The sequence below is a fragment of the Leopardus geoffroyi genome, chromosome B4, assembly GCF_018350155.1.
Source record: "Leopardus geoffroyi isolate Oge1 chromosome B4, O.geoffroyi_Oge1_pat1.0, whole genome shotgun sequence".
Classification (NCBI taxonomy): Eukaryota; Metazoa; Chordata; class Mammalia; order Carnivora; family Felidae; genus Leopardus; species Leopardus geoffroyi.
This window is the reverse complement of record NC_059341.1, coordinates 102,517,065-102,537,161: the sequence shown is the minus strand read 5'-3', so window position 1 is coordinate 102,537,161 and position 20,097 is coordinate 102,517,065.

The following is a 20,097-nucleotide window of genomic DNA, read 5'->3' as shown; positions in this document are numbered from 1 at the left end:
CCTTGTTTCTTCCCCTCCCTCTGGAGGGTGGCTTTGAGAGCCCATCACTAGTCACTTGGGGTAGGCTACCCTCACCCATAAGCCTAAAGTAATACACTGACTCCTCAATCTGTTTCAGTTGGATTCTGATCTGTCCTAGACAACTTCGCTCTTCATTTCTTTTTCCCTTCTAAATTAGAAGGAAAATAAAATTCCTGCCACTCTGATCCTATCTGATACCACTACATGGTATTTTCTTCCCCATTAGTATCTACGTTTACTTCTTGTTTCCATGGCAACCAACCACTTTTAGCAAAGTCCTTGATACCAGGTCTCTCATTTTCAGCAGATAATCTGTATTGTGCATTTCACTCCCCCCATTTTGGGCCTGAAATCTTAGTATCATCCAACTCATACTTCTCTAACAGAATCTATTTCTTTTTATTTTTAAGTCTCTTTAGAAAAATTGTACATTTGTAGCATCATGTTTTCAAACAAACATAAGAAAAGAGATTCATAAATGTATCCACATTTTGCTTTCAGAAAAGACAGTTCAGTGGCCAAGGAGTTCTTTTTATTTCTAGAAACAAATATTCCGTGGCTTCTAGAATTTATACAACTGTTTTTATATTCCAATAACATGCTGATTTTTAAAACTAGCACCATGACCCATTTTTGATTTTTAGTTCACTAGCTGGCTCTATTCTGCTATGCTGATGTAAAAATGGAGTGCTTAAGGGCAGAAATGCATTCTGTTCCTTCTAAGACAACTTACACAATTTTCTCTAAAATTTTACTGAACTTCAACTGCTTTGTTATTTGGGGTTTCATTTCAGTTATCCAGATGCTACATACCTCATCTAATGAGCTATGCTGAAATTACCACTCAGGTTGGAAAGTCATTGTGTTCTACTGATTGATTTACAAGCTAGAATTTCAGTAGTTTTGTTTTCTAAGAAGTGCAACAGTTTATTTCTAACCACAAGGGAGAAACAAGCAGAATCTTTCAAGAATGATGTGAGCTCTCAAAGCAAATAACCTCTTCTGAGAAAATGGTTTATATGGACAAGTGAGATGATTGGATTTTTATAAAGAGCTATGAAGCTACTTACCATAAAAGAGAGAAAAGTAAGAGCACAAGGAAATTGCAACTTAGGTTCATATAAGAAAATATAAAGGACGGTGAAGTAACAGACTAAACTTACACACAAAATGCCAAGAGCATAACCTATTTAATTAGGACATACAAACTTCATAATTTTTAATGTTTTCTGAAATTTCAGACAGGTTTTAACAGGTAGAAAGATATTGGGAATTTATAAATATCTATTTCATCAGAAAAAAATTCTAAAACACTATTTCCATACAGTTTAAATAGAGATTTAGACAAAATAATGCCTAAATATCTAGATTTTTTTTTCAAATCAATACTCTAAATGTTTTGTTACACGATGACAAGTAAACTGAAGTTTCCAATTATCATCAGGGATGGAATATCTGTACATGGAAAAGACCTGCCCTTTGAGGTCAGGGGTCTAAAACAGGAGACAGTGTGATTTGGCACACTTCATATTTATTTCTGTCTAGTCTGTGGATTTACTAGTCTGAGAGATGACCTTCCTTACCTGCCAAATTCTCACACATTAGTCACTAAGGATTTGTTGCGAATACTAAATGCAGTTTTGTGCTTTTCTCTGTTCTAACCTAGCCTGAAAAATCTTTGCAATAATCACCGTATCTTCTTCCTAGAAAATTTCACATAGATTATTTTAAATATTTTGATGTTGGAAATTTCTGTATGTATTTATATCAAATCCAGATTTTTCGCAGTAATACCAGACATAGCTGTATTGCGATGGAAGGACAGGTGGATTTGAAAATAGAATGCACGAATAGATGCACAATGTAGCACAATTAGCTTTCATTGGCATTTCATCAAGTGCAAAAGTGTTGCTAGACATACTCTGAAAAGAATATGACTTCTCAGCACTCCTTTCTTCCCTTATTCCACATGGAAAGAGAGAAATATAAATCTGGTGGATCATATTTCCGACTCTGGGAAAGATTGCAATTGTGATGGTTGGAATTTTCAAGAGGTGAAGGATCAAAGGTAAATAATGATCAGATAGAAGTGGTCTGTTCTCACTTATTTCAAAGTGACTGGAGGGATTCACGCTAACCATCTTTCTCTCCTCTGTGGCACTTTCTCACTTGCAGTGTGGCAGGGAGTCCTTTGACAATCATTTATTGTTCAACAATGCTTAGAAAGAGATGATTATGGTTTAATATCCTTCCGAGTGTGCCCCCAGCAGAGATACAGGTAGATTGACAGATCTTTCTGAGAACTTTCTTAGTATTTTGGTGCTAGCCCAGGTTTTAGCTCCATTTCATTTGGTTGGAAGAACTTTCTCAAGGATGAAAAGAAAAAAGCAAAGAAATATTTGAAAACTCTGAAATCTTGGAATTGATAAAGAAGAAAAATATCATCATATCTGAAAAATTTCCCAATTTGTTCCTTTCACAGTTACTCTTAAAATATCTTATTGAGCTCCCGTGACTACTAAAACTTTTCATAAAGTGGCTTTCATCAGGTTTACAACTTAGGATGGAGAGGGTATGAATACAAATAAATAAGCAAATAAGTAAATAGCATAGTATGCTATTATGAATTGTGTTAATAAAGCTTATACCCAAAGAAAAAGAGTAGAAATTGATCAGGGAAGCCTGCTTACATAAGGCAGTAAGGGATGGGGAGGAAACCACAATGTGCTATGAGTCTCACTCTTTACTGAAGGATGAGAGTAGTCATGAAGAGAGCAGTACCGGAGCAGCCCAGGTGGAGGCAGGAGACTAGACAGAAGCCTTAAGTTAAGAAAAGTCCTGAAATGATCAAGAGCCTGAAAGACCCAGGCAGTTGGAGCAAAGTGTCCAGGAGGAAAAGTATAGGAAGTAGTTTGGTAGAGAAAGGCCATGCTGGGCAGTTTTAACTATGCTAAACGCAATGGGGAGTCCTTGAACATTTTTGAGAGAGCTCTCATTTCTATGACCAGGCTGTTTACTTATTTCAGTACTAATAACATTGCTGTATATTTCCCACAACACATTCCACCTTTCTTAGCAAGCCTGAACTGCCTTAAGCAGTCTTGTTTATTTTTAAATACCAAGGTCTGATATGGTGGTTGGCATATAGAAGGATCTATGTTAGACCTTTGTTCAGTGAACAAATGATCAAATAAACTACTAGATAAATGTCGTGTTATCGCCACCATCCCCTGGTTTATTGTAAAGGAAAATAATTTTAGTAAGGAATTTATCAGACTTCACTTTCTGCACCAATGTTACACTCCATCAGAGTTTCTCTTTATGTATTTTTATGTATGTGTTTAGTATAGAAGTATTTAAATTTAAATTTAAATTTAAATATCGACAATATTTGGTCAATGTGGTCCTCTATGGTCCTAAAAATGTCTGCAGATTGGCCTCTGAAGCCTCATTCCTTGTTCAAATCTACTTAGTAATTTCCAAAATACTAATCAGAACCACAAATAATATTCTAAGCCTAATCACCACATTTTCCTCAGTAGTACAAGTTATAATAATAATAATTGTTAAATAATTTCTAAATAGTAGTTATTTCAGGTCAATCCAATTCCCCCTAAGAGTAACTGCAATAAATAAGACATTTTAAACTTCTTTTAAAAGCAATATTTTCTAGGATATTTGTTTATTGAGATCTTAAAGCAAACCACTATGAATTGGCCTCCTCATAATTTCCCCCCAGATTGAAAAGTGTTTTAAAAAGACATCTAAATAGTTCATGTGAAATGTCAGAAGGAAGCCTCCTAGAAGGAAGATGTAACATGTCTCAGCAGGTTCTAGGCCCTAGCTAAATGTGAATATGCAATAAAAAGTGCTAAATATAATTAAGAGCTAAAGCAAAACAAGTAGGAACAATATGAGCCTGAAGTGAGGATCAGTAAAATTCCATTTTTTATTGCTACCATTTGATCGCATTTCCCATAGAGTAAGAAAAACATGAAATATTTGAGCATCTCACTGTAACGTTAATAAATAATGTTCCAAAGATGGTCTCTTGAGAGGTCATTCAATCTTTAGCACTGAAGAGTTTGCCTTCGTCAAATGAAAGCAGATCATTAGATGATTAAACGAATGTGTATGCATGCACCCATGTGGGTGGTTTATATGTATTTTGTTTCCAACTTTCCCTAAATCCTTTTACGTAATAGGAGCAGAATAAAGCACGTTGTAGTCCCATTGGACCATCTCTAGCATTCAATACAGATAATTCCCTCTTCTAAGAAATGAAGATGCTGTGAGACTGATTTGAACCATGCATTTGACCCCTTTACAGAACAACATATCCCCTCAGGCTCCTCTTCATGTAGTCTGTGGTTGGCTGGTAGTTAGCATTTAGCTAGGGCAGGTCTAACCTGTTGAGAATTGGAGAGATCACTGTTTTTTAGAGCCCTATGGCTGAAGACTGCCTTAACAATCTCCATTTGACTTTGACATTTGTACCTTAGAAAAAGAAGCAGATTCCATGTCTTTGGTCTTATCATGAATCATTCGATACACATCCCTTTAGCCTGGTCCCAAAAAAAACCCCTGAATTAAAGTCAAAGATAGATGTTTTCCTCGTATCTCAATTGACTGCTTACAAAAAGAATTATTTCACACAAAAGGTTGTTCAGATGAAATAGATCAATACACAGAAGTATAAAATCTATCTTCCTGTTCAACCAAATTGCTAAGATAATTAGCATGGGGGACTTAAGAATCCTTTAGATACTTTTTGTTTTTGCTTTAAAGGTCAGGAGAGACTTTTGTATTCTGAGGGATGGGAGAAATCCTGTTTTGTTGTGAATTGACACAGAGTTCATCAAAGTTAACTGGCAAAAGACTGAACTATGAAGCTATGCACAATAACTTACTGCCTCCTAAGTCAAAAATATATTTGAGACGGGAACAAGATCTCTTACTATTGAAGACAATAGTAAATTAAGATGTTTCAGCCAGCTGTGAGAAAGTGTCTGGTCTGAAGATTAGAACTAGGAAGAACCACTAGGTAGAGGGGTCATTCAAACAAAGGGGAAATGCATCTCTTTACTATACATTTATTGGCTGCTTCCTTTCAGAGAGCTCTCTGATTGGGTTTTCCAGCAAAATCAGCCATTCTATGTTGGCAAAGTGATAATAAAACTGGAACGTGGAATCTGAATGTTTTACACATATTAGTGGGCCTAGAGGTTTTTCTACATTGCCTTAAGTCTGATTACTAACAACCAGAAATTGGTGAGGGCCTCAATTAACAATTATTAAACTCCAAAAGAATTTTATTCGTTTCCACTGGTATTGAAAGTTATTATTGTTATCCAAAGGTAAGATAGTCATATAACTAACTTTCTTTCCAATCTTGACCACATAAAATATATTTTGCCTAAAATGTCATCATAAATTGTTGGAAGACCTACTTATGAGGATGATGGAACAGTAAGATATTGATATGCTTACATTTTTGTTTTAAAATTGGCCAGTGAATACCTGATACATAGTAGGTACAATGCCAGGGACACCAAATTTAAAGATGGGGTCTTTTATAAGAGATCACAATCTAATGGAGAGTTCTAATTGGTCACATCTAACAGCTAGTATCAGAGATTTAGGAAATTCACTCAATTAAACTTAAGAAAAAGCAGGTTTATGTAAGGATATATTTATTTTTATATCATTATATGTAATATATCTTTTCAGTATATTGTAAATATAATTGTATACACATAATATATAATAATTTCTGATAATGTCTTTAGTGCATTTGTAATATATTTTATATGTATGAACCTGAAACTGACAGAAACAGCCCAGAGGTCACCTGTGCTTTGCTCTCTCCCCACCTCCTTCCTTCTCTTTTTCTGTTTCCTAAGCATATTCTCCTTCCTTTTCTCTCTGCCTATGAGAGTCTATCTTTTATGTTTCCCTCCTACCATTTCAAAGGTTTTGTTTTTATGAGGATTTGCATCCATTTATTTACTTGACAAACAGTTCTTAACTATATACTATGTGCAGGCACAGTATATGGAATGTTAAAGAGAAATAAGAGGGATGTGAAGAAGTTACACTGGATTCATTGAATATGGCAAAACAGTTATTCAAGTTACTGCTGTTGGGGAGAGGACTTCAACACAGAGCTGCCCTCACCCCCATCGAAACAAAAGACAGGAGAGTTTTTAAGCACTTGGAGTGAGCTGGTAGAAAAGTACTAGAGAAAGTTAAGGGGGACTTCAGTCAATGTGACTAGGTCACCAATGTTTGCTAATTGGTGCTTACTGACCTTAGGCTCCCACCCTCCCACAGAGCTGGGGAGATTGGAGTTCAATTTTTCTTGATGATTACATTTGAAAGGGATGTCTCTCAAGTCTTTGAGAAAGACATCCTGTGCGTGGGTTGTAAAACTGGCTGGAAGAAAATTTACATCACAAAGAAGCAGAGAAAAAATTTACTATTGCAAGTTTTCTAAAGCAAATGCTCTAAGAAAAAGGAGGTCAGGGGCTTATAGTCAGAAATTAACTTGTCTAAAGTTTAGTCAAGCTGAGGGGACTATTAAGACTGTATTGGTCAGATATAGCAGGCAGAAAATTAGGTACTAATCCCTGTCCTCTTGAAGCTTAAAGTCTAGGAGACTATATTGATAAAAAAGAGTTTGACTAAATAAATAAAAGGATATATCTGATTAAGCATTGTAGTAGGAAACAAAGCAGGGAAGAAGGCATTGACCACAGTGGGTGAGGAGGTAGTTCAGTCTTAAATACGGGGTCATGGGTGTCCTCATGAATAAAGTAACCTTTGAGCAAAGTTGTGAGGGGAATAAAGTTAAGTCAAGGAAAATTTTAGGGAAGAGAATTACAGACAGAAGTAAGAACCTGTGTAAAACCTCTGAGTCAGGAGCATGTTTGATGGGAGCCCTGTGACCAAGGAGGACAATAGAAAATGAAGTCAGGGAGATAACAGGGAGGAGGGAGACCAGAGCACGTAGTGACCTTTAGGTCATAGCAGGGATTCTGACTTGTGTATTGTACAAGAGGGTCACAGAGGAAGGGGAACATCCTGTGACTAATGTTATAAGAGCATTGCTCTGGCTACTGCATTAATAAAAGTGTATCATGGAGGGGTAAATGCAGAGGTTGGGAGACATAAGTGGTATATGTCTAAGAGACATTTGGAATCTACAGTTAAGGGAAGTAGTATGAACTGGAGATTAAAATGTGTGAACTATCAGTGTATAGATGTTATATAAAACTACCTAGCTGAATGAAAATACTAATAAGAAGAGTCTAGACAGAAAAAGAGAATTGACTTAATGCATGGAAACAATGAGAAAAACAGCTGGAGAGGCTGGCTCCCAAGGAGAGTCAGTGAGGTAGAGGGAAACCTGGACAAGTATGATCTCCTGAAGGACAGGTGGACAAAGTGTTTCATGGGAGAGGGGTTGACCAGTAGAATAAAACCTCTGAGTCATCAAGCAAGAGAAGGACCAAAGGGTACCTCTGCAGTAGTAGAGTAAAAGCTTGATTTGAGTGGGCTCAGGGAATTAGAGAACGCTGTTATTACATCTATTAGAGATGACTTTATCCCAGAAAGTTTGCCATTGAAGGGAGAAGAGAAACAGGTCAGTAGCAAGAAGGAGAGAGAGAGTCAAGAAAAAACATATACATATGTTTTCCGATAGAAGTTATAGGATATTTGTAGTTGATGAGAATGATTTATTAGAGTGGAGAGTGATAAGGTAAGAGAAAAAGGAGAGAATCATGAGACTGATATTCTTGAATACATGAGAGAGGTAGGATGGAGTGTACCAGGGGAGGGTTGCCCTTACACAAGCACTGTCAGTAGGTACATCTGTAGTAAAGATGGGGAGGCAGAGTATGTGGGTACAGATGTAGACAGGTAATCAGACATGGAGATATGGACTTGCGAAAGTACTCCCAGAAATTCTTTCACCTCCAATTTAGGACTCAGCTCTTTGTAACTAGGTTTGCCCAGAGAACCTGATCAGTCAGTCAAATGTTCAGAGCTGGTATGCCATTGGTCATAAGTCATAGGTCATTTTGGATCCTTTGCATTCTTTAGACTAACTGCCTTCATGTTGGCTAAACATTCCTGGATGGAAGTCCTTACCAGAAGAACAGAATTGTGGTCCAACTCAATTAGATCTTTATACAGCAGGGATGAAGGGAAAACTGTTTTCCTTGGAAGAGTTCATGACTGGTAGTTCTGTAAATATGTCTTAGTGTGTAAAGAAAGAAAGATACAAACACTTATAGAGATAACAAAGTGCTACAGGCTGTGACATAAATCATTATAAAATACAGAGCTTAAATAAACTCAGGAGAGGAGAAAGTCATAGCAGAATGACATCAGAGCAGAAAAGAGCTGAGTCTGGAAAGCTTAGTGCCAATTTTCAAAAAGATATACAAGGAATAGAAAAAAATTGAGCCTTAAAATATAGATAGAGCACATTCCAGGAGCTCCAAGTTGCTCAACATAGCAGGTGTATAACGAGGTGGGGTAGGGCAGAGGGAATGAACTGAGAAGTCAGTTTAGCAAGAAATAAAGAGGTAAGAGGATAAAGACTCTACAAAATATGCAAAACAAGTTTTGAGTTCATTTTGTGTGTCACACAAAGCTAACAGTGGTTTTAGTCATATTGGTATTTTGTGAAGATCTCTCTGGAATAAGAATGTAGTTAATTGCTGGTAAGGGAGACTAGAAACTATGGAATAACCCAAGTGAGAGAGGATAGGATCGAAACTGGAATGGCAGCAATAGAGATGACAGGCTAGGAGACTACTGCCCCAGTGAAAGTTTAAGGGAGTTTATCTTATAAGAAAAACTAGGAGAGGTTATTTTCTGATTTTAATTACTAAACAGATTTAAATTAGGTATAAAATGTTCTATCCTATGCTGATTCCCACTCTAGCATAAATGGTTTGGAAGGTTCTAATATATTCGTTACACTTAAGAAAAAATAGTTAAGTAACAATAAAAGTTCACTGCAGGTGTTCAACTGGGAAAAAATGAAGATGGGTAGAAACTGTTTCAATATCTTAAGGCTGTTCATGTGTAAGAAAGAATTAAACTTATCTGCTCCAGTGAGCATAATGAGTTCCAATGGCTGGAATTTGCAAGGAGGCAGATTTCAGAACTTTGTGACATTAGAACTGTTGAAAGCAGAATGAGTTGCTTATTTAAATGTTAATTCCTTGAAAATAGCTACTATTTGTGATATGGACTCCATGCAAGCCACTCTATTAGCCACTTGACATGGTATCAATTCATTTCATTCTTAAAATAACCCTAAGTGATAGGTGTTATTACCGTCCTATTTTATAAATTAATAAACAAGCTTAAGAATTTCACTGGTCACTGACTAACCCAAGGTTATTCAGCATGCAGGTTCTAACTCAGGCCCTCCGATTCCCCTTTAGGGGTTTTGCCACCAGGCTTTCCATGAAATGGGTGACAGCAGCTGTGAAGAATATTGTGACAAACTGAATTAAAAGCTCTTCTACAATTCCTTTTAAGCACTAAGATATTTGAGCTACTCAGGGAGGGGATTCTGCTATTTTTGTACACTCAAAGCTTTTTACAATGCCTAGAGCGTAGCTTATTCTCAATAAATGTATGTTAAATTAATAGTTGAAAATTATACGATTATAAAGAAGGAGTGTAAAGCACTGTTTGGAAAACCTGTTGATGTGTTATTTTTAATCATCGTAATGATTAAGAATTATATTTAGTGGGGCGCCTGGGTGGCTCAGTCGGATAAGCATGTGACTCTTGATTTTGGCTCAGGTCATGATTTCACAGTTCATGGGATCGACCCCATGTTGGGCTCTGTGCTGACAGCTTGGAGCCTGCTTGGGATTCTCTCTCTCCTTCTCTTTTTGTCCCTACCCCATTTGCTCTCTCTCTCTCTCTCTCTCTCTCAAAATATATAAACATTAAAAAAGAATTATATTTAGTATATGTCAATATTACTTGGTTTGGCTAAGCTAAAAATAACTGAAAATCAATAATATTACAAGAATAATAGATATAGAAATGACCTTGGGCCCAAGGGAAGTAAGAGTTTTATTTAATTGTTTTTGTATGTTGAACTGATATGATTGGGTTTGCATCCTAGAAAAGCTAGAGCAAATCTTTTCCTGATGTATTTTCCTCAGAAATCGAATTTTATGAATAAGATATTAGCTATTTTCAGCTTCCACGAACATCACTCAGATGGCTTTTGTTGGGTTAGAAAGGGAAGATCTATTAAGTACTTACAAAATGATGTGGATTGTCTTCAAATTCTATACTTTATTGTAGCTAAGGTTATCATGTTAAGACAGTATGATAGAAAAGAAATATCAAAATAATAGGAGTCAACAAGATTTGTTCAGTTCTTTCTTTACCACTAGCTAGTATTGAACTATGGCTACCAGATTAATTAGAGTATATAATTACAAATTTAGGGGCACCTCGGCAGCTCCACCAGTTAAGCCTCTGACTCTTGATTTGAGGTCAAGTCATGATCTCACAGTTTATAGGTTCAAGTCCCTGCATTGGACTTTGTGCTGATAGCACAGAACCTGCTTGGGATTCTCTCTTTCTCTCTCTTTGTCTCTCTCTCTGTGTCCCTCCTTCACTTATTCTTCCTCTCTCTCCCTCTCTATCAAAAATAAATAAATAAAACTTAAAAAAATTTAACCTTATTAACCCTGTAGAAAAAGGAGACAAACAGAACAACAGAGAACTTTGCTGTCCATTTGTCTATCATCTGAAGCTTGATTTCCTGCTAGTTGCTATGATTACTGCTACCCCACTTTTCCCAAGCATCATGGCACAACCAGTTGTAAATTTCTTATGTTAAGACATGACCACTGAGATGAAACAAAAGCATTAAGTTCAGGAAGTCACTTAGTTTTCCCACTTGAAGTTAAGTCCTCTTTAGTTTCACATGCAAATGTATGCATATGACATGCAGATTTTGTGGCCTCTAGATTCTCTGAAAATATCTGCAGCCTTATTTCATAATGACCAAGGTTGGTGTGGGGTTTCATTGAGCAGATTTGGACAACAAAACCTGTGGCCAACATGTTGGCTGCCTGTCTAACATAATGTCTGTAATCTTTAGTGACAGATTTTTGAAGGTAGGTTTCCATCGCCTTGAAACTTAAAAATATATTAATAAAATTATGTTTTGGTGAAAGCTAATTTGGAAAATATATATGTATATTTTAAAATTTCTGATAGGGGAAAAATATATGAAAGAGCACAGTGCTCAGCTGTGCAGAGAATTATGTATCTGCAATTTAGCAAAATTGAAAACAAACAAGCAAAAAATCAGTACGCACATGCACTGTTCTTCTTTAAATCCAATTTGGCAGATATTTTTAGCTTTGATGACAAGGCTTTATAAAAAGGCCCAAGAGGCCACCATACACAGAACAGTGTAACTTAGAGATAGAAACTAAAGAGACAGGGGGTGAGGGAAAGTTTCCTCCCCTCTGCTGAAAGCTTTGGTGGCAACTATTTGAATTTCTAGTAAAAGATACACATGCTGAGTGGTGTCTCACAGCTTATTTAATAGTATTATCAGACTGAAGACACTTCAGACCTGTATACATCAACAGAACAGTCATTTGTAACAAATTTCATTTTGCTTAGTGAAAAATGATGATATAGTAGGGCAAGCATGGAAGCCGGATCCCTCAGATTATAGATCCCTTGGATTAGAACCAGTCCCTCAGTGGCTTTTTCTAAGTCACTCTGCTCGTCCTTGAGCTCTTCCCTATATAGCAGCAAATCTCAGTGGATGGCTGTCTCAGCCCTCCTTCTGTGCCCTCCCCCTTCACATGCACTCTTGTTATTATCCATCTACTTCCAGGTGATGTGTGCTCTTAACTTATGCTGGCTTCCCAGCCACATGCCCACCACAAGTCAAAGGGACACTGATGACACCAAGAGACAATGTTGGGGACAACTCCTGAATGCTTATGGCATAGGGCACAAACTTTAGTGTGAATTTTAAATACAGTTCAGCTTAATAATGTTTTGTTTTCGCAAGTTCCATTGCTCTAGCACAGATCTCTCTTCTTTAAGACAGGGAATTCAATTAATGTCCAATATGTCACTTTACTTAGCCACACTTTATAGCCGTAAGACATTTTATGTCCCTTAGGGAACCTAGGATTTGATGGGCAAGTCTATAAATTGCCTATGATTTCTTTAATGTGTTTTTTCTTCCCCCCAGATATCTCTAATGCATTGATGTTCCAATCTGTAGAACTTCCATTAAAAAAAAAGGAAAAAAATCTGACAGCTTAAACACATCTAGCTGCTAATACCCTATAGTTGGCCTGAATTCAAATACTTAGAAAAGAACTAGATATCTCCTCTGTCTTGTTGCTAAAATTCCCATGGAACTGGCAGGCTTACTTTAGCATCTGCTGAAATAAACAAAACACAATATAATATGTAAGTACTAAAAATGAATTTTTAAGTAAGTATTTAATAATGTTTGAGAAGCTTGTTATTTCAGTGAGTAGATTTATAATGCAAGTATATTTAAAAGTGGCAGGGATGTTTTCTTATTTTAGATACTTTCCTATCTTAATTAACAAAAATAGTCTCATTTGGGCTTTTATCCCCAGCTATCAAATCGGGGAGATTGGAAAGGTAGAGTTAGTAGGGTTATAAAATTGTCCTAATTTAAGGCTTGACGATGACTATAATTGCTGCCAACTTTCAGGATATTTCCACCACAGTAAGCGCGTCCATGGAGTTTGAAAATACCATTTTCTTTTGAAGGACTCTAGATGAGAATCAATGCAAAGTCGAGGGCTGACAACTTGCTTTCCAGCATCTCATTTTGGATCTTTGGATCATCTGCTCTTCCTCTCATCTACTCCCTAAATGTCTCTCTAGAGCACAGGCTTTAGTGAGTGTGCTTGGTTGAACCAAAGACTCCTACCACTGTCCTGGGGTTAGCTCTGTCATCCTTGCTTGACCTGTGGGCCTACCTCTTAGACTTGTAGTTGATACCTTCTGTGAGACCCCAAGTGTGAAGGCATCTGATAAGCCTCTAAGTCCACATACTGCTAAATACCTTTACAATACATGGGAATCTGCTAAATTTCAACAGTGACTATTTCAATCTTCTAAATTCTTAGAGCATAATATGTTTTCATTAGAACACCATCTGAATTAACATATTCTTAAATATTGTGTACCTAATTTCCAGATGCTTAAACATTTTAAAAATCCCTTACCACCTCCCATTTCCATCTAACACAAAATACTTAACATTTTTATATGTATATATCATATGTATGTGTGTATGTATATATATATATATATATATATATATATATATATTTTTTTTTTTTTTTCCTCAAAGAATATTGCCCCAATTAGCCAACTAGTGTTCAAAACACTCTTACAGAGTGTTTTTGGATATAGAAAATGAGGTTTATCTCAAAGCCATGGCAGATTCATGGAATGATTTGGCATCCACCTTCCTTTCAATCTCAAATAGTACTTTTGCCATTATAAAAGAAATACTCTCAGTGAATGATGTTGCATATGGATAAGCTTCCTTACATCTTCACAGAGAATGCAATGTGCTACACATTCAGCCTCAAAGACTGTTCAGGAATGATTAATGGTGACCAAATCACATGAGCTTTTACAACTATCTAGAATAATATTTGTTCAGAGGTCATCCAATTTCTGGCATTAATTTGTTCATTCATTCATTCATCATATATTTACTGACCACTTACTATGTGACCGACATGTTAACCCGCCAAAAGAATTTACTGACCACATAATGATTGCTGCTCTTGTAAACACATTAAAGACTTTTAAACACATACCTCATTTAATCCTAACTTCAGTCAGGCAAGGTAGGTTTATCAGTCAGTATTCTCCTGAGAAAAAGAACCAATACAATGTAGTATATAGGTATATAAGTGTGCACACGCAGGCACACACATTGCCTACACATCACACACCTGGGATATGAGGTAGAGACAGAAAAAGAGGAGAGGATGAGATTTTAAGGAACTGGCTTATACAATTAGGGCTAAATCTGAAATTTTCAGAGCCAGCCAGCAGTCTGAAGATCTAGGGAAGGGTTGATGTTGCAATGTTGAGAGCAAAATCTCCCCACTGGAAGCTGAGGTGGGGTTTTTATGTTGCAGTCTTGAGGCAAAATTGTTTCTCTTTCAGGAAACAATAGTCATTTCTCTTAAGGCCTTCAACAGATTGGATGAGGCCTGCCCACATTACAGAAGGTAATCTGCTTTCCTCAAAGTCTACTTATCTAAATGTTAATCGCATCTAAAACATGCTTTCCTAGCAGCACCTGGATTGATGTTTGACCAAACAACTAGGCACTATGTCCTTGGCAAGTTGACATAAAGTTAATTATCACAGTGGGTATTATTATATTTTACACATAAAGATGTTGAAGCTCAGAGAGATATTTACTGTGATCCACTCAGTTAATATTTGAGAATTTGGGGATTTAGGCCAGTTTTATCCAAAAACTAGTATGGTTTCCTCTATATCACTGTACATGGTGGTATGTTACAAAATCAAAGATATTGTCTGAACATTTTAAGCACTTAGGATTTTATTTTTGGTAGGGGATACCTGGTTACAATTTATTCATTCCTCCATCAAAAATTTTAATTAAGTGGGGCGCCTGGGTGGCGCAGTCGGTTAAGCGTCCGACTTCAGCCAGGTCACGATCTCGCGGTCCGTGAGTTCGAGCCCCGCGTCGGGCTCTGGGCTGACGGCTCGGAGCCTGGAGCCTGTTTCCGATTCTGTGTCTCCCTCTCTCTCTGCCCCTCCCCCGTTCATGCTCTGTCTCTCTCTGTCCCAAAAAGAAATAAACGTTGAAAAAAAAAAAAAAATGTTAAAAAAAAAAAAAAATTTTAATTAAGAGTCTACTATATAAAGGGCACTATGCTAGGAGCTGGGCATAGAAGAGTGAACAAAACAGTCAGTGGCCCTTCCCCCTAGTGGGGGAAAAGGACAATAAACAAATAAACATCAGAGCTACCTCTATCAAATGCTACAATGAAAAATAAGGGGCACCTGGGTGGCTCAGTTGGTTGAGCGTCCAACTTCGGCTCAGGTCAAGATCTCATGGCTCATGAGTTTAAGCCCCATGTCGGGCTCTGTGCTGACAGTTTGGAGCCTGGAGCCCGCTTTGGTTTCTGTGTCTTCCTCTCTCTCTGTCTTTCTCCCCCTCATGCTCTGACTCCTCTCTCTCTCAAAAATAAATAAACGTTAAAAATAATTTAAAAAAAAAAAGAAAGAAATGCTACAATGAAAAATAAAACCATGTAAAAGTGATGAGGAGTTCTCTGTGGTGGTGATATTTGAGCAGAGCCCTGAGTAAGGTAAGAGCATAAACCATGCAGATATCTAGAGAAAAGCATTATTTTCAGTTAAAGGGGAAGGAAAGCAAGTGCAATGGCCCTAAGAAGGATTAATGCTTGACATGCTTCAGGAACAGCAGGAGACCAATGTGGTTGGAGCAGAAAGATTTAAGCAGGCATATGGAGTAATAGATTCAACATAGTACAAACAGAACATAATTGTTCTAAAGGCAGAGGGAATACAAGAGTGGTCAGTTTAGGAGCATTGAGTAAGGACAAGATTCTTGAAAAGCAAGTGCTAAGCAGAACGTGTGACATTAGCAAAAATTAAAAAGTAGAAAAGTAGGAATGAGGTAAATGTACGAATCAGTCATCATATTCTATACATCAGGCCAAAATGAAGATCCATGAATATGCATAATGGTTTGAGTGAGACAGAGAATCTCTATTGTGGACCAATCATGTTGGTGATTGGAAGTCTAGGAATAACAGAGGAAAGAAGACAAATGAGTATGTATGCAGGCTGAATGTACTTTATTTAGGCAGGCGTCAAAGAACTTGGTATCAGTTGATTAAAAGGAAGTTAATGGAGAACTCAAATACACACGCATCAATTCCACATAACGTGAAGAGGTGGTCATTGTAGGTGTTCAAAATGGGAGGCCAAGGCTGAAACAAATATATGAAGATTATTAATAAAAAAAATAAAAATTATGAGTGCTTCCTACATATTAGGAAGTTTTTATTCATTATCTCCTTTATTTCTTATAGCCATCATTATGAAATGAGATACTATTATTATATTCTTATTAGAGATGAGGAAGCCAAGATACGAGATACTAAAAAGAGATATTGCCCAAAGTCAAATAGCTAATAAATGGTTGAGCTGGCATTTGAATCCAAGCAATCTGGCTCCAGAGCCCAAGTCTTAACTAATGGTGCCTTCCAAAAGAGTCTAGCAACCCCACTTAGGATATAGCCTAACAATCTCTATGGCAAGTAGTAGATTCAAAATAATGTTTACTAAATGGAAAGAAATTTTAGTTATATTAGATGGGATAGGGAAAGGTAAAGAATTCTGAACATAAAATATAGCAGTATTCCTGGTAAGCAGTGATGGTCTGAATTAATAACAAATGCAGCCATGGACACAGAAAAAGAGAGGCACAATAATTAATAAGACATGGCAATACATTTGATTTAGAAGGTAAAGAAGTGAAAAATCAAAGATAATTCCAATGTTGGAAGTTTACAACTATTAACAAATTAGGAAGAAAAACACAAATTGTTATCACTTATTGTATCAAACATAGAGATTGAATTTCATTTAATCCTCCAAATCCTGTGAGGTTTCTACAGAATTATTATTTCCATTTTATAAATAACATAGGTCAAGTATATGCCCTGAAGCTACACTGACAACAAGTGGCATAGCCAAGTTCAAATCTGGTCTGTCTGAACTCGAGAGCCATGCTCTTTTTGTCCTTCGTGCCACTTCAACTTTTTGACAGGTTGGATCTCAGCATTTAGAGGATTCTCCAACTACTGCCACAAGGTTGTCCAGATATTTCCTTCAGAAAGGCACCGAGATTCAGGGCCAAACTGAATATTCAGGAATTACCAGCAAATCATAGAACTCAATGTGTTTACAAAAAAAAAAAACAAAAAGTTCAGAAAGGGAAGATCTGTGGTCCAGAAATGATGCTCAGGTCTAGAGGAAATGGGGAGAAAGGTGGACACCAGCCAGTGATACAGAGCAAAGAAGACCGAGGAGCTGTAACTCTTTGGCATATGAGTTCTTCAGAGCAACAAAATCTAAAACCTTAGCAATGGAATGACACCTCCACTGTGCAATTTCAGCTGTGTCCCCTCCATAAGCGAACACCATCTGCCACGGAGGCGGAACACTGGTGAATTGGAATAGCAGTCCAGACTCGTTTTTGAAAACTTGGCAATGACTTTACATGGCAATGTGACTAAAGTTTGCAGGGATGTAAGAGCTTCCTTGGATAAGCCAACTTATTGCACACCCTCAAACAGAAAACAAACAAACAAACAAACAAACAAACTGCCCAATTCACAAAAGATTTCTGTGGCTTTATTCTAAGAAACAAACTTTCAAAACAATAATCTAGGTTCCAATTACTATCTTCCTAAATACTGATTTGGGGTGATTTAATCATACAATGTTAATTAGAGGGTTGCACAGGTGAAAGGGATGGTGGGAAATTTGGAGGGGAAGGCCTGACTTAGAATGTTGGTAGCCACATCTGTTATGTGGCACACTAATATCTTTTAAATGGGCTAATTTATTCTTTAGCATTTAATTTTGATTTTGGAATATTCTACAACAGAATAAGCCAAAATAAGTCATGCATTTAAAATGTAAGTGGAATTTCATGGAAACCGTTTGATCTTGCTTCTTAAAGACAAACCCAAAGGAGCAAAGTGATCCACTTCAGAAGATGTAAAATAGACTAAATATTTATTTTCTAGCTTTTCCTATTTTTTAGAGGGATAGCCAGGAAGTATCTGGGGGACCAAAAGGTGGGCTTGTATGAGGCACATACCCCAGACAACCAGCACTGGCTTGCTCAAACCCCTAAAGTGCCATTTGAGCAGATGGAAAATTCTGCTCACCTTAGAAACTACTCATCCATCCCTGGGGCTTAATTGCCCCAGGTGTTGTGGCCATCTGCCAGACTTATTGACAACAAATGCTTGCTTAAAAAATGGGACACTGAAATCTCACAGCTTCCACAGGACACGGTCAAAGAGCATATGGAATTGAAAATTAAAGCTCCAATCTTATATCCACCACTCCTACCATTGCAGTTTCTGCAGTGGCAGAGACAAGAGAGATTGATTAGGGAGGTTGAGCTGTTGACATATAAAGTGAAAGCAAGAGAACATTTCAAGGGTAGAGGGTGAAGAATTCTGAGAGATGTTGGAAATTGGAAACAATGACATTTCCAGGCAAAACCATTCATTCAGTATTCGTGGTGTGGACTACTGGTCCTTTCGGTTTACATCAGCAAAATGTTAAGAGAGGTAAGCAAGAGAGGAAATGACCATTAGTGAAAAGAAACCTATACTTCTTAATAGCGCAAGTCCTTATAATACTGTGAGTATTAAGAGTAGGACACTCTGGAAGCTTCTCTCATGAACACCTTGGGCCATGGTGCACTGCCCACAGAAGTGTAAATGCCTGCAACAGAATTAACCAAAGCTGTCATTTCAGCCAAGAATAGGATATTTGGTTGTTCATGAATGGACAAGTTCATAATCCATTTTCAATCTGCTATAACAGAGCTAAGCAAACTGATACAAGCCCAGATATTTTCTATCTTCTTTAAAAATAAACAAGTTTAATGGTTTTGAAAACAGAACAAATTAATTTAAAACAAATTAAAAATAAAAATAAACATTGATACCCACTAACTACTCTGATTCTTTTAAGGAGTTTGGTGACAAACTGCAATGACAAAAGTCTAGCGCTTCTTTGCCAACTATTTCTAAAGGTGTTGTTTTTTTCTTTCTTTCTTTCCTTCCTCTTCTCTTGTTTCCTGTTTGTTTCCTGCCTCTTCTCCACCTGAAAACTGAAGACCTGTTGTAGTTCAGTGTCAATGTCACTTAAACCTTCTAGAAAGTGTTTCTATTTCCTGCTCTGTGTGAACATTTTAAATAATCTGTTACAATAATTAACAATTAATTAACTAAGAGTTCCCTCTCCTTGTTGAACTCATAGTAGCAACTATAAGCAACATAACCCTTTCAGGAAAACAACTGTTGCTTATTTGGGTTGCCTAGGAAAACAGCCTGTTTGGAACTATAGAGTGTGACCCAACCTTCCCACATTTCTCTTTCTTTGTGTGCTTTGTCCTTATATCCACATGAGTTCTCATATGTCCTAAGTATTTTATTTTATTTTTTATTTTTGTAATTTTTTTAATGTTTATTTATTTTTGACAGAGAGAGAGAGACAGAGCACGAGTGGGGGAGGGGCAGAGAGAGAGGGAGACACAATTTGAAGCAGGCTCCAGGCTCTGAGCTGTCAGCACAGAGCCCAACCGGGGGCTTGAACTCATGAGCCATGAGATCATGACCTGAGCCAAAGTTGGATGCTCAACCGACTGAGCCACCCACCCAGGCACCCCTGTCCTAAGTATTTTAAAAATAAAAATGGTCAGGGCATCTTGATGGCTCAGTCGGTTAAGTGTCCAACTTCGGCTCAGGTCATGATCTCACAGTTCATGGGTTCAAGCCCTGTGTTGGGCACTGTTCTGACAGCTCAAATCCTGGAGGCTTCTTTGGATTCTGTGTCTCTGTCTCTCTCTGTCCCTCCTATACTTGTGCTCTGTCTGTCTCTCTCTCTCAAAAAAATAAACATTAAAAAAAGTTAAAAAATAGAAATGATCAAATAGGAAACATTTCCCCAGATTATGTGGAAGATGTAAATTTCAGTGAAACCTGGTTTGTACCCTTAAAGGAGCTTAAAATCTACTTGTAAACATAGGCATGCACATAATTAATGCAACAAGTAAATAAAGATCATAAGAGAAATTATGGAATGTAGGATGCAAAATATATTACTACATATAAATTCTGAATTTCATGAGTGAGTCTGATTCTGAAGGCATTTCTAAAGAGGAACTTACCAAAC